The sequence below is a fragment of the Macrobrachium nipponense genome, chromosome 2 (genome assembly GCF_015104395.2).
Source record: "Macrobrachium nipponense isolate FS-2020 chromosome 2, ASM1510439v2, whole genome shotgun sequence".
NCBI lineage: Eukaryota > Metazoa > Arthropoda > Malacostraca > Decapoda > Palaemonidae > Macrobrachium > Macrobrachium nipponense.
The window spans coordinates 113,452,549-113,464,887 of NC_087201.1; positions in this window are offsets into that span (position 1 = coordinate 113,452,549).

The window sequence follows — 12,339 nt, forward strand, 5'->3', positions numbered from 1 at the left end:
TCTACGTATATTCTTTCAAGGATTGATTTGGCACAGGATAGGCTCCTAAACTGACAGGTGTCCTTAGTGTATCCCTTGTTTTCATGACACATGTTACAATTAGTATGTGCTTTTTATATCTGTAAGCATTGTAGGCCAGTAAAATAGTGATTTGGCTTTCTGTGACATAGTAGGAAACCCTGGATGACGGAATGCAACCAGTTTATGACGATTGGTATGAAAAAGATTATTACTACTACCTGGTCATTAGTCATCTGCTGTGTCTTCGGGTTTTCCTCGTCACAGACCTACTATAATATACATTTGATTATTAATTATTCTGATACACATACTTTAAATGTACTTTTGCTTTAGGGTTTCTGCTCAAAAGTGTTATTGTTTTTTGCTTAGCCACTGACCCTGTTTCCGTTTCGAAGTGTTTATTGTTTGGTGTTATGTCTGTTGACTCTTGCTTTGTTCAGTTTGTAACAGTTCTGCGCTCCAACCCAGATATTCAATGCTCGCGATCTCTTGGGTTAAGGAATTTTCTTGTTTAGATACGGTTTTAACAATAGGTACGGATGTTTCTATATCTTTTAGTCCAATTAATGGTTCTTTGCTGTATGGTGCGGGATTGCGGGATAATGCGTCAGCTATGATAATTGCTTTCCCAGGTAGATATCTTATCTTGGCTCCAAAACGACCTGAATGATCATTTATTGTCACGAGTTCCTTTTGGACTGTGATTAAAGCCTTTGAAAAACTCGGTAAAGGACTATGCTTCAGTAAAGACTTTATCAGGATAGCCATAGATTATGAACTTAAAATGTACTAGTGTAAGATACCTAGCCCTTCCTTGCCTATTACTGCATATTTTACTTTCGGAGGGCTTTAGTTTACGTGAATAAAAAGCTATAGGGAAGAACTGTTTATCATATTACTGAAGTAGTTATCCCTCTTAACCCCTTGGTCTGAGGCGTCTGTTGCAATAAAAAAAAAAATTCCTTATTTAAATCAGGGATTTTTTGTTAAGTTAGGTAAGCTGCATTTTCCGCTTTTAAGATCGAACGCCTGTTGATGCTTTTCAGACCATAATAAATCTACGCTCTTCTTCGTAAGATCTGTTAAAGGAGCTGTCATGATTGAAGAGTTACATATTTACATACGATTGTAATACCCACTACAGCGCAAAAGTGCTGTATCCCCCTTTTACGTTAATAAGTACCGGAAAGTTATGAATAGCCGACTGTTAGGAACAATCGTTTACCAATTGTTCCCTTGGTGGATTGTTGCCTCCTTTGTTTTTGTTTTTAATTGCTGGCGAGTTGACGTCTGGGCGGATGGCGTCAAACTTCGTCAGTCAGGTTCTGGAGGGCAGAACAACCAGTCAGGTTCTGGAGGGCAGAACGATCAGTCAGTCAGAGGCAGTCAGGTATGATTACCTGTGGACCAGCATGAGGCAGCGCCAGGTACTGGGTACTGGTTATTTGGTTGAAGTCGTCGTATGGGAGTAGGACTTCGAGTTGGAGGTCGACAGCCTTTGGACAGCATTGGCGTGTTTTCGTCGTCGAGAAGACTACGTGTCGAGTACGACCTCACTGGGCAGCAGCAATAGCGTGTTTTCGTCGTGAAGAGGACGACGTGTCGAGAGCGACTTCACTGGGCAGCAGCAGTGACGTGTTTTCGTCCAGTGGTCGAGGAAGACTTCCATACTGTATCTGAGGACGAGATGGTTGTTGTATCAGCTCTGTCTTGATCGTCCAGCATTCGAGGAGGATGTTCATATTGTCTCCAAGGACGAGGTGGTTGCCGTATCGGCTCTATCTTGATCGTCCGGCATTGGACTGTTGTCCTCATTGTTTGAGGAAGTGTTCCCGTTTTCCTCTGTGTATAATTATGCTGCTTCAGTGTTAATTTTAATTGTCTTATGCTGCCTATTTCTATTGATAACTGGTTAATTATATTTTATTATTAATTGATAAATTTTAAATTTTTGCGTTTTTGCCCACCCAGAACCTTGACTCACTTGTACATTTTGTATATTTTTTGTCAAATAAATTTAATTTTAAGGTAACTTTTGTTTGACTTTGTTATGCTCCTCCCTCCTTTGTTTGTCACCTGTCGTCGGTCATTACAGCCCAATTGTTTATTATTTTTAAGAACCTGTCCTATCTCGAAAGTCGAGATCGTAATACGACACCTTACCATGGACTACTTTTAAGACCTTGACCAGACACATAAAACCTAGATAAACATGTTCGGTTTTAAAAAACTCTCATTTCGATATGTTACTCTGAGATTATTTGTCTTTGTCTCTGTAGCACTAGCTCTACTTTATGTGAATGTACTTCTAAGGTATTAGAAAAGATTACAAGATCATCCATATAGGCATGTAGGTTATCCCCTAAAAATCTCCAAACACTATATTGTAATTGGGGCGCAACGTAAGCCGGAGGCATACGTAAAAATTGATAATGTCCCCTGAGTGTGCTGAAAACGGAGTATGAGGTACAATCACTTAGGTAATGGTATCTGGTAAAAGCATTTTAAGTAAGTCCAAGTTGGTGGAAAACAAAAAAATTTATTCTAACCTAACAGAGATAAGATGTCGTCGGTACATCGCACTGGAAACTATCGGAAGTCGTTTCCTTGTTTAAGCGACAGAATCTACACAGATACGCCAAGACCGATCTTTTATGGCATGACATTTGAGGGAAAAATTATATGGGCTTATTTGATTTCCTAATGGCTCCTATTACTACATTTTTCAACTTCGTCATTTATCTCTATTTTTAAAATTTCATTGAGAATCTATACGAAGGTACGTAAATAGCTTTTATGTTTGTCCTTAGACCGTATTTTGTGTTAAATTACGATCCGTTTTTTTTTCTTTTCAGAGATCACTCGCTAGTGGAGAAACTCCTGGTATTCAGGTAGAAGATAAAAAAAAAAAAAAAAATTCTGCTGAATCACCTCTGCTTGAATGACTTTGCGGATATTACTTAAGATAGATTATCAGAGAGATTCATCCACGACTGGTTGGGCGTGATTAAAAATTAGCAACAATAAAAAAATGCGATATTTATAACTTCCGTATCCACGATAAGTATACTTTTAGAGCTTTGTTCGCCGGAAATCGTTATATTTCAGAGTGTCGGGAAGGATTAAAATTTCATTTCCCAGCAAAAGTCTTTTTACACGCACTAAGACATTCGAGGGTGCATGCTTCTCGAGATTTTGCGCGCAAACTACGACTGCGGTTGTGGGAGAATTCTGTTGGGTCATTTGAACAATGTTACGATTTATGAGACAAATGTATTTGTTCTTTTATATAAGTTATTATTTGATTAACTGTCTCATTTTTGTTCAAACGGATTTTAATATGTTTGAAGGTTTATAGGATTTTCCTTTGATAAACACGCCTTATTTTGCAGGATGTAAGATAATATTTTGTATACCCCTAGATGAATCTTACAATTACACTAGATACAGATCAATGTTTTTTATAACTATAGAGGTATCTGTAAGCGCTCGCTTATCCGGACTTCTCATTAGGGAAGTTCGAACAACAGACGGTGAGTCCGTAAATACAAGATATTGCGTGTACTAAAGAAATAAAACAAGATATTCTAATTTTTACGGCGCGTACAGTTGGGCTTAATCCACCAGTATTTATTATAACTTAATGTATTAAATTAAAACGAAAACCTGCTCTGATTACTTATACGGTCGTGTGTTTCATAGGAAAAATCCTTTTAATTCAAAAAAGATATTGGTATGAACCAACATCGCTTTTCCCCACTCTGCTAGAGTCGCTTATTGTGTGGAATTTGCTATGCTTTGAACACTTCGGCAGTTTTTTGACTAACCTTGACCGCTTGCTAGGTGACGTGACACAGTAAACCGAGTTTGCTTGTTTGATTCTGAAAGGCTACTGTTTCTATTTCTTTTTGTAATAATTAGGATCCTTCTCTTTATTACCTCATCGGCAACGTATTGTGTGTTTTTAGCATTATGTACTGGTTACGTATAAAGCAATGAATGACGAACTATTAGGAACTGAGCGATTACTAATAAGACAAGTTATCTCTACTGTATGCAATATTAACTGTTTGTACTTCATTCTTTGCTAAAATTTGAAATAGTGAGGGATCCTGGTCAGCGCATTTAGCCTGATGAAAGTTTTTTTTTTTTTTTTACAGACATGTTATTCCTTGCAATCCAGCCGTATTTTTAAAGTTAAGTTGAGTCATTGAGGTTCGATATTTTATATAACTCAAAAAACTCAAGGCTAAAACTGCGATCGGGACTTTGCAAAGGAGCATTTATTGTCATGACCCTGAAATAGTGTTACCTCTAATTTATAATAGATTTGTACGGTGTTCCACTTGTTTTTGTGTGTTTTCTCAATCACTACGGTGCTTAACGACCCTATCCATGCATCTGTATAAATACAGACGTTCCACTGCGTAAACGCATATTCACTGTTTAATATGATTTGTTACGTAAGGGATTAATAATCACCAAAATGATAAGTTAACATAGTATATGATTATGATATTTCAGTAGAACTTCTGGAAACAGACACTCAAAGATAAAAACTCGCAGTAGCGAAATCTCAATGATATAGATAATTTCTGTAAAAAAAAGTAAGATTAAGAATGTCTCGTAACTTCAGCCACAGGAATAACGAAATTCGACCTGCAAAGGAAACGCTCAAAGTTACTCCAAATGAATAAAAAATTGTACTTAGCTTGCTTTTGTGGGAAGTCACGGTGTTCCGATAACGACACGGCTTGGTCCTCCTTCTCTATTTAGTGACGACCTGGTTTGGCTTCAGTTTCCCCCGTGCGCGTTGTTTCGATGATTCGAGCCCTTGAAAACCTCCGAAGCTGCAGGACGCGTTCGGTTTGTTTCTTGCAGTGCCGGAAACGCTCACTAACGATGTTTTCTTGAATGATTCTAATGAGAGACGAAGCTTCCGTTGCCGTAGGAAAAGGACACGTCGGTTTTGTTTCTTGAAGTTATTCACTAACGATGATACTAAGTTTGCTTGACGAATCTTGTGTTTTTCTGAAGTCGCTCACTAATGATGATACTAGGTTGCTTGAAGAATCTGCTGCTTTCGTCGTCGTTGACTTCATGATTTATTATTCTGTTTTTTTCTTCGTAGGACGTTGTAGAGTTCTTCTGGTCCGCTGGCCACCAATATTAGGGCTTGTGCCTTGTATGATAAGGCGCCCTATGAGGTAATGTTAGACTAGCGATAATCTATACGCTAAGTCGGTTGGTATTGCACTTCCATCTTCAATGGAGTGTCTGGGGTTTTGTAGATCACTTACGAAGTCGGTATTATCTTTACGACGAATGTGTTAAACTTCATGGTTCGGTGAGGTTCTTGTAGAAAACACAAGTATAAAAATAGTATATTCTTCTGAAGTTTTACATGATGAAGATCAGGTATGATGTACAAGTCTTCTATGACGATAGCTTGATCGCTTCTGCCAATGATGATGGCTAATCCTATTCCTCTACATGATAAAGCTTAGGTAAAGAGGTACAGGTCTTCTAATGACGATAGCTAACTCGTTCTGCCTGTCTACCATCTCTGTTACAAGTTATGAAGGAACAGACAGTAGTTCGAACATATGAACATACAATCCAAATGACATAGTTTCATACGAACACAACAATCAAATGAGACACGCTACAGATCACGTAGGCCGTTTTGAATAATAGGTCGGGGTAGTTGTCTCAAGCAGGGAGCTTGGACTAATGTTTATAAACAATTGAATGACTACAGGTGACGGCATGTTATCTTAGCCTACATACTTATTGTATACGTCATCTTTAGCGTCTCTAGTCTGATCACATTCCTGCAAGCAATCTGGTTGACCTCTTTAGTTTTAGACTTTTATATATATGGACTAACATTCCATATTTTTATTATGTAAACACTTACATATGAACTGGATACTTCAGATATGGATTTCAGTTTGAAGAGAATGTGGCCTTACCTGGCCTTGGCAGCAGCTGTCATTGGGACTTTGTTGTCCAGATGTTCGAAATTCGGAAGATCAGTTATCATATTTGCTGTGGCTGCCTATTCGCCGGTGAAATTTCTCTCCTGACTGATGATGATGGAGCTGAACAGGCCAAGGAAAAGGAACTGAACGAGAGAATTGCGGCCTTGCGAGATGCCAGCCAGTGCCAGAGAGAGCAGTGGGTGAACTTGGACAGGACAATTCTTCAGCTGCAACAGAGGCTCAACTATTATGAAGAGATATGGAAGAGAAGAACGCACTCGTGCCAACCAGATCACTCAGGAGGTGTTGCAACAGCAAGCCTGGCAAGACAAGGCCCCCTCGCTCGAAGCTGGATCGATAAAGAGAAGAGGGAGAAATGCCAGCTGGAAGACAAGATCCTCAAGATGGTAGAAAAAAATCAGCAGCTGTAGGACAACATGAAGGAAATCGGGCAGAAAAACGATGGCGTATGTGAGAGGATGAAGATTGTGATTGCACAGTTGGCAGAGGCAAACTGCCTGCTTGAGAGACTCGAGAAACTCCTACGACAGAAGGAGAAAGACCTGCAGCTAAAGTTTGCATTTGCGGCGCGGATGGCGAGGCTCATCCAGGAACAAAAAGATGCGATCGAAAAGCGGGAATCCTAGAGGAAAGACCCTGAAGAGGGAAGTGGAAGACCTCTGGAAGGAAAAGTGTGGACTCCAGTGTGAAGTTAAGGCGGTGAAACTCAAGCGGAACGAGCTGGCATCGCCTTCTAGAGGAAGGAAATCATCGCCTGGATTCGCTGTAGAGGAAGGGCTGTGTCCAGGGCAAATGGAACGACCAGCTGGAAGATGAGGTTCGACAGCTGCGAGGAGTGAATGAGAAATTGGTGTGTGACCTGAAGAACCTCCATGAGGAATAAAAACGCCTAGGGGAGGAAAACTGGAAACTGCAGAAGCAGCTGTCCATCTTCAAGGAATGGCGTGATGAAGACTGCGCTGGCCTCACGAAGACGGATCAGATGTGAAAATTTTGCTGTATGGAAACTTTGATGTTTATTTTGTAATAAGTTTGCTTTGTTAATCTTTGAAGGAAATTGAACTAGAAAGGAAATAAATATGTTAAAATGTTTTCTTAGTTTTATTGATTCCTGGAAGGGAAAGGAAAGGGAGATATAAAAACGGAATGAAGAAAATGAGGGATTTGTTGAGGTGCCCGAAGAAGAACCAGGCTTCAGATAAGCCCCTGGAGAATTGAAAGAAGTGAGTGGATTCGTGGAGGTGCCAGGAGAAGAAGCAGAGGATTCAATAGGATTTACAGAGTGACAGGACAAGAACTAGAGGATTCAGAGAAGCCACAGGAGAATTGAGAGGATTCAGTGGCATACTCTGGTCCTAAGGAATAGTATAGGTGTTGCTCTCTGCAGGGACTGGTGGGCAAGGCCCGCCGCGGATCCCGGAACAGGCGGGAAAGGTCCACCAAGTGTCCCAGGACAGGCAGGCCGGGCCCACCGCAGGTCCTGGGACGGACAGGCGATATCCGCCACGTGTCCTGGGACAGGTGGGCCGGACCCTTCGCGGGTCCCGGGATGGGTGGGCTATGTCCGTCATGTGTCCCAGGACGGGCAGGCCGGGCCTGCCGTGGGTCCCGGGACAGGGTGGCGATGGACGCCATGTGTCCTGGGGCGGGGGGCCGGGGCCGCCACGGGTCTCAGGCTCGGGAGGGACGGGCAATGGCTGCCACGTGTCCTGGGATGGGCGGGCTGGGTCCAAGGACGGGTGGGGGATAGCCGCCACGTGTTCTGGGATGGGGTGGGGGGTGGGTCCCGGGACTGGTGGGCGATGACCGCCACGTGTCCCGGATGGGTTGGGCTGGGCGCCTCCCGCGGGTCCCGGAACGGGTGTGCCGCAGGTCCCAGGACAGGCTGGCGATGTCCGCCACATGTCCCGGGACGGGCAGGTCTGGGGCAGGCGGGCAATGGCCGCCGATGTCCTGGGTTACGGGCTAGCCGGGCCTGCCACGGGTCCCAGGACAGGCAGATGATGGCCACCACGTGTCCCGGGACGGGCGGGCTAGGCCTGCTGCAGGGCCCGGGATGGGCGGGCGATGGGCGCCATGGGTGTCCCCCGGGACGGGCTAGCCGGGCAAGCCACGGGTCCCGGGACAAGGTAGGACGATGGCCGCCACGTGTCCTGGGACGGGCGGGCTGGGCCTGTCACGGGCCCGGGATGGCAGGCGATGGCCACCATGTGTCCTGGGATAGGTGGGGCCCAGGATGGGCGGGCGATGGCTGCCACGGGTACTGGGACGTGCAGACAATGTCCGCCACTTGTTCCGGGATGGGCAGGCGCTGCCACAGGTCCCGGGACAGGCGGGCGATGTCCGCCACCTATCCTGGATAGGCGGGCCAGTCTGCCAGGCGGCAATGGCCGCCAGTCCTGGGACGGGCTAGCCGGGCCGCCACGGGTCCCAGGACAGGCAGACGATGGCCACCAGTGTCCTGGGGGGACGGGGCGGGGTTGGGCCTGTCACGGGCCCCGGGGATGGCAGGCGATGGCCACCCATGTGTCCTGGGATAGGTGGGCCCCGGATGGGGCGGGCGATGGCTGCCCCGGTACTGGGACGGGCAGCAATGTCCGCACTTTGTTTTCCGGGAGGGCAGGCTTCGCCACAGGTCCCCGGACAGGCGGGCGATGTCCGCCACGTATCCTGATAGGCGGGCCAGTCCACGAGGGCTGGGATGGGCTGGCGATGACCGTCACTGTCCTGCGCCTGCCATGGGCGCAACGAGTAGTCGTTGTTCACCATATGTCCCGGGATGGGCAAGCCAGGCCACCATGGGTCCCGAGACAGGCGGGCAACGTCCACCACTTGTCCCGGGACGGGAGGACCACAAGACCAGGGCCCACCACGCGTCCCGGGACAGTCGTTGCGATGTCTACCACGTGTCCCAGGAGGGGCGGGCCGGGAATGCCTTGGGTTCCAGGACACTGCAATGTCTGCCGGGTTCGCTATGGGTTCCGGGACGAGCAGGAGATGGTCACCACTTGTCTTGGGACCGGCAGGCCAGACCTGCCATGTGTACAGGGACAGGCAGGCCAGGCCCACCACGGATCCTGGGACGGGGGTCACGGGACAAGTGGGCCGGGCCCGTCACAGGTCACGAGACTTGCGAGCGATGTCCACAACGGATCCCGAGATGAGTGGGCCGGGCCCGGCATAGGTCCAGGGACGGGCGGGCCGGGCCCGCCGCGGGTCCCAGGATGGGTGGGCAATTGGTGCCATGTGTCCCAGGACGGGCGGGCCGAGGTCCTCCCGGGACGGGTGGGCGATGGCCACCAGTTGTCCCACCCAGGATGGGCTGGCCGCAGGTCCTGGACGGGCAGGGGATGGACGCCACTGTTCCGGAATTGGCGGGCGGGTCGTGCCATGGGTCCGGGACAGGCGGGCGATGGACGGCCACGTGTCCTGGGCCGGGCTGGCGGCCCCGCAGGATCCCGGGACGGGCTGGGCCTGGCCTACCATGGGCCCCAGGACGGGGAGGGCGCAGCCACCCACAGGTCCGGGATGGGCAGCTGGCCCCGCCCCCCCCCCCCCCCCCCCTGCGCGTCCCAGGACGGGCGGGTGATGCCCTCCGACCCACATGTCCCAGGACGGGTAGGCCAGGTCTGCCGCGGGTCCGTGGACTGGCGGGCGATGGCCACCATGTGTCCTGGGATGGGTGGGCCTGGCCCGCCACGGGTCCCAGGACAGAAGGGTGACAGCCGCCACATGTCCCGGGATGGGCCAGCCAGCCCCGCCACGAGTCCCAGGACGGGCGGGTGATGGCCGCACATGTCCCGGGACGGGCAGGCCAGGTCTGCCGCGGGTCCTGGGACTGGCGGGCGATGGCCACCACGTGTCCTGGGATGGGCCGATGAAGGCCGCCTTGGGTCCCGGGACGAGTGGGCAATGTCCGCCAATTGTCCCGGGACGGGCAGGCCATACGGGAATGGGTCCAGGGATGGGTGGGCGATGTCCGCCACGTGTTCTGGGTCGGGCGGGCTGGGCCCTGCCCACAAGTCCCAGGACGGGTGGGTAATGTCCAGCATGTGTCCCGGGGAGGGGGAGGGGGGCCTGCCAGGATGTCCGCCGCCCCATGGGTTCTGGGATGGGCGACCCAGGCTCGCCACGGGTCCAGGGATGGGCAGGAGATGTCCGCCATAGGTCCCAGGATGGGCGGGCTGGGCCCTGCCACGGGTCCCGGGTCAGGGGGGTGATGTCGTCCTCATGTCCTGGGACAGGCAGGCCGGGCCCATTTCGGGTCCCGGGACATGTGGCAATGTCCACCTGGGGTGGGGACCCCTGTGGCGCGGCGACCAGTTCAGGCCAAGAGGTGTTGGGCCCCCAGCCGGGAGGCGACCAGGTTAGAATCCCATGGGTGGGCCCTTGGTGGGGGAGGAGACTGGGTGTGGCCTCCACTGGGAAGCGAACAGGTTGGGCCGCCTGGGCTGGGGCCACTGGCGGTGAGACAACCAGGTCAGACCACCAATAGTTGGGCCCCACGTTGTGGAGGTGACCAGATTAGAACTCCATGCTTGGGGTCCTTGGCGGGGAGGAGACTCTGTCTGGCCTCCAGGGGTGGGGACTCCATCTGGGAAGCAAATGGGTTGGGCTGCCAGATGTGGGCCCCCCAGCGGGGAGGCGACTTGGTATTGCCGCCAGGGTTGAGGACCCTTGTGGGAAGTACACCAGTTTGGTCCCCTGGGGTGGGGCCCCTGGTGGGGAGGAGACTGGGTTGGGCCGCCTGGCGTCGGGCCCCCTGCCAAGAGGAAAAAAGAGTCTAGTGTTTCAGACCTAGCCAATTTTGCTCTAACTGCTCTTTGCTTGCCGCACTCTAATGCTGAATGCGAACGAGTGTTCAGCAAAGTTAACCTCTTTAAAACTAAACAAAGAAACAGACTGAAAAAAAGGACAGTTAATGGGGCTCTTCTCTCTGCTAGTTGCATCAAAGTTTCAGGAGGGTCATGTGTTCATTTTACTACTGCAAATGATATGTTTTCCAGAATAAATAATCATGCACAGTTATTCCAAGACATCATGAATTTGATTTGGAAGAGGATTCTTAAAGATATACTTTACAATTGTACTTGTTATTATTTTCTTTATCATGGGATAGGTATGAGCGCCAGTCATGTTTAATTATATATTTATTTTAAATTACTACTCAGTGATGCTATTTTGATTTTTGATGTATTGGGGTGTTTAAAGATATGAATGAGTGGGCCACGGTCTAGATTGGGCCTATCAACTCGCATATCTTCGTGTTAATTGGTTATCAGTTTAGTTTACATTATGGAAAGAAGTGACGTTCTAAGCTGTATAATTTTTTTTACCAGTGTTACTACAATATAGTAACAATTTGTTCATAACATTAACTAATTATTCATAAGTCTAATTTTTTCGTTTTTGTAGAGAGAAATGTTTCATTTGTATTTTTTCTTAATTATGTGCATTGCAAGATATTAATGAGTACAAAGAAAGCATACATATATTCAGTATTTTGTCAAATTATGAAAATGTGTCAAATATCAGAAACAGTGTAGGATAATAATTACGATTAAATCTACAATTTTGTACGATATTTTTAATGAAAAGCCCATCATTTTGAGGAGCCAGTACGATAATTCCAATCCGAGAGTGTGGCAACACTGCGTGGTGGTCTCTTTGAAATCGCTGACCACAAGCGGCAAGCCACTTGAAGCCAGAAGCCCAGACCCATAACCTGCACTGGCTACAGTCTCATAATAAGCCAAGGTCTCATCGTTCTCGTTGAACCAAATTTGCCGTCGTACGGAGGCAGTGGTGAAACACATACAGAGATCTCAGTGAGATACATTCTGTAGGGGATTAGTGCCGTCAGTGGACTTCATGGGGTGCACTGTAGGCATAATTTAAGGTTCTGTGCAGCGTGCCTTCGGCCCCTAGCTGCAACCACTTTCCTTCCTTTTACTGTACCTCCTTTCATATTCTCTTTCTTCATCTTACTTTCCACCCTCTCCTAACACTTGCTTCATAGTACAACTGCGAGGTTTTCCCCATTACACCTTTTAAACCTTTTACTGTTCATTTCAGCGCTGAATGACCTCATAGACCCCAGTGCTTGGCCTTTCGCCTAAATTCTATATATTCAACTCGACGCAATCCAGTAAAATACTGAGAAGAATTTGTAGTGAGTATCTGGCAAAGCACCGAAGCGATAATGATAAATCATCCAGTGTTTGAAAACCCATTGTATTTCTGAGACTTTCAGCCTCCTAAATTTATCAGGTTAGCGTGAAATTGTCATTATCCTTATAATTAGATAATTTTA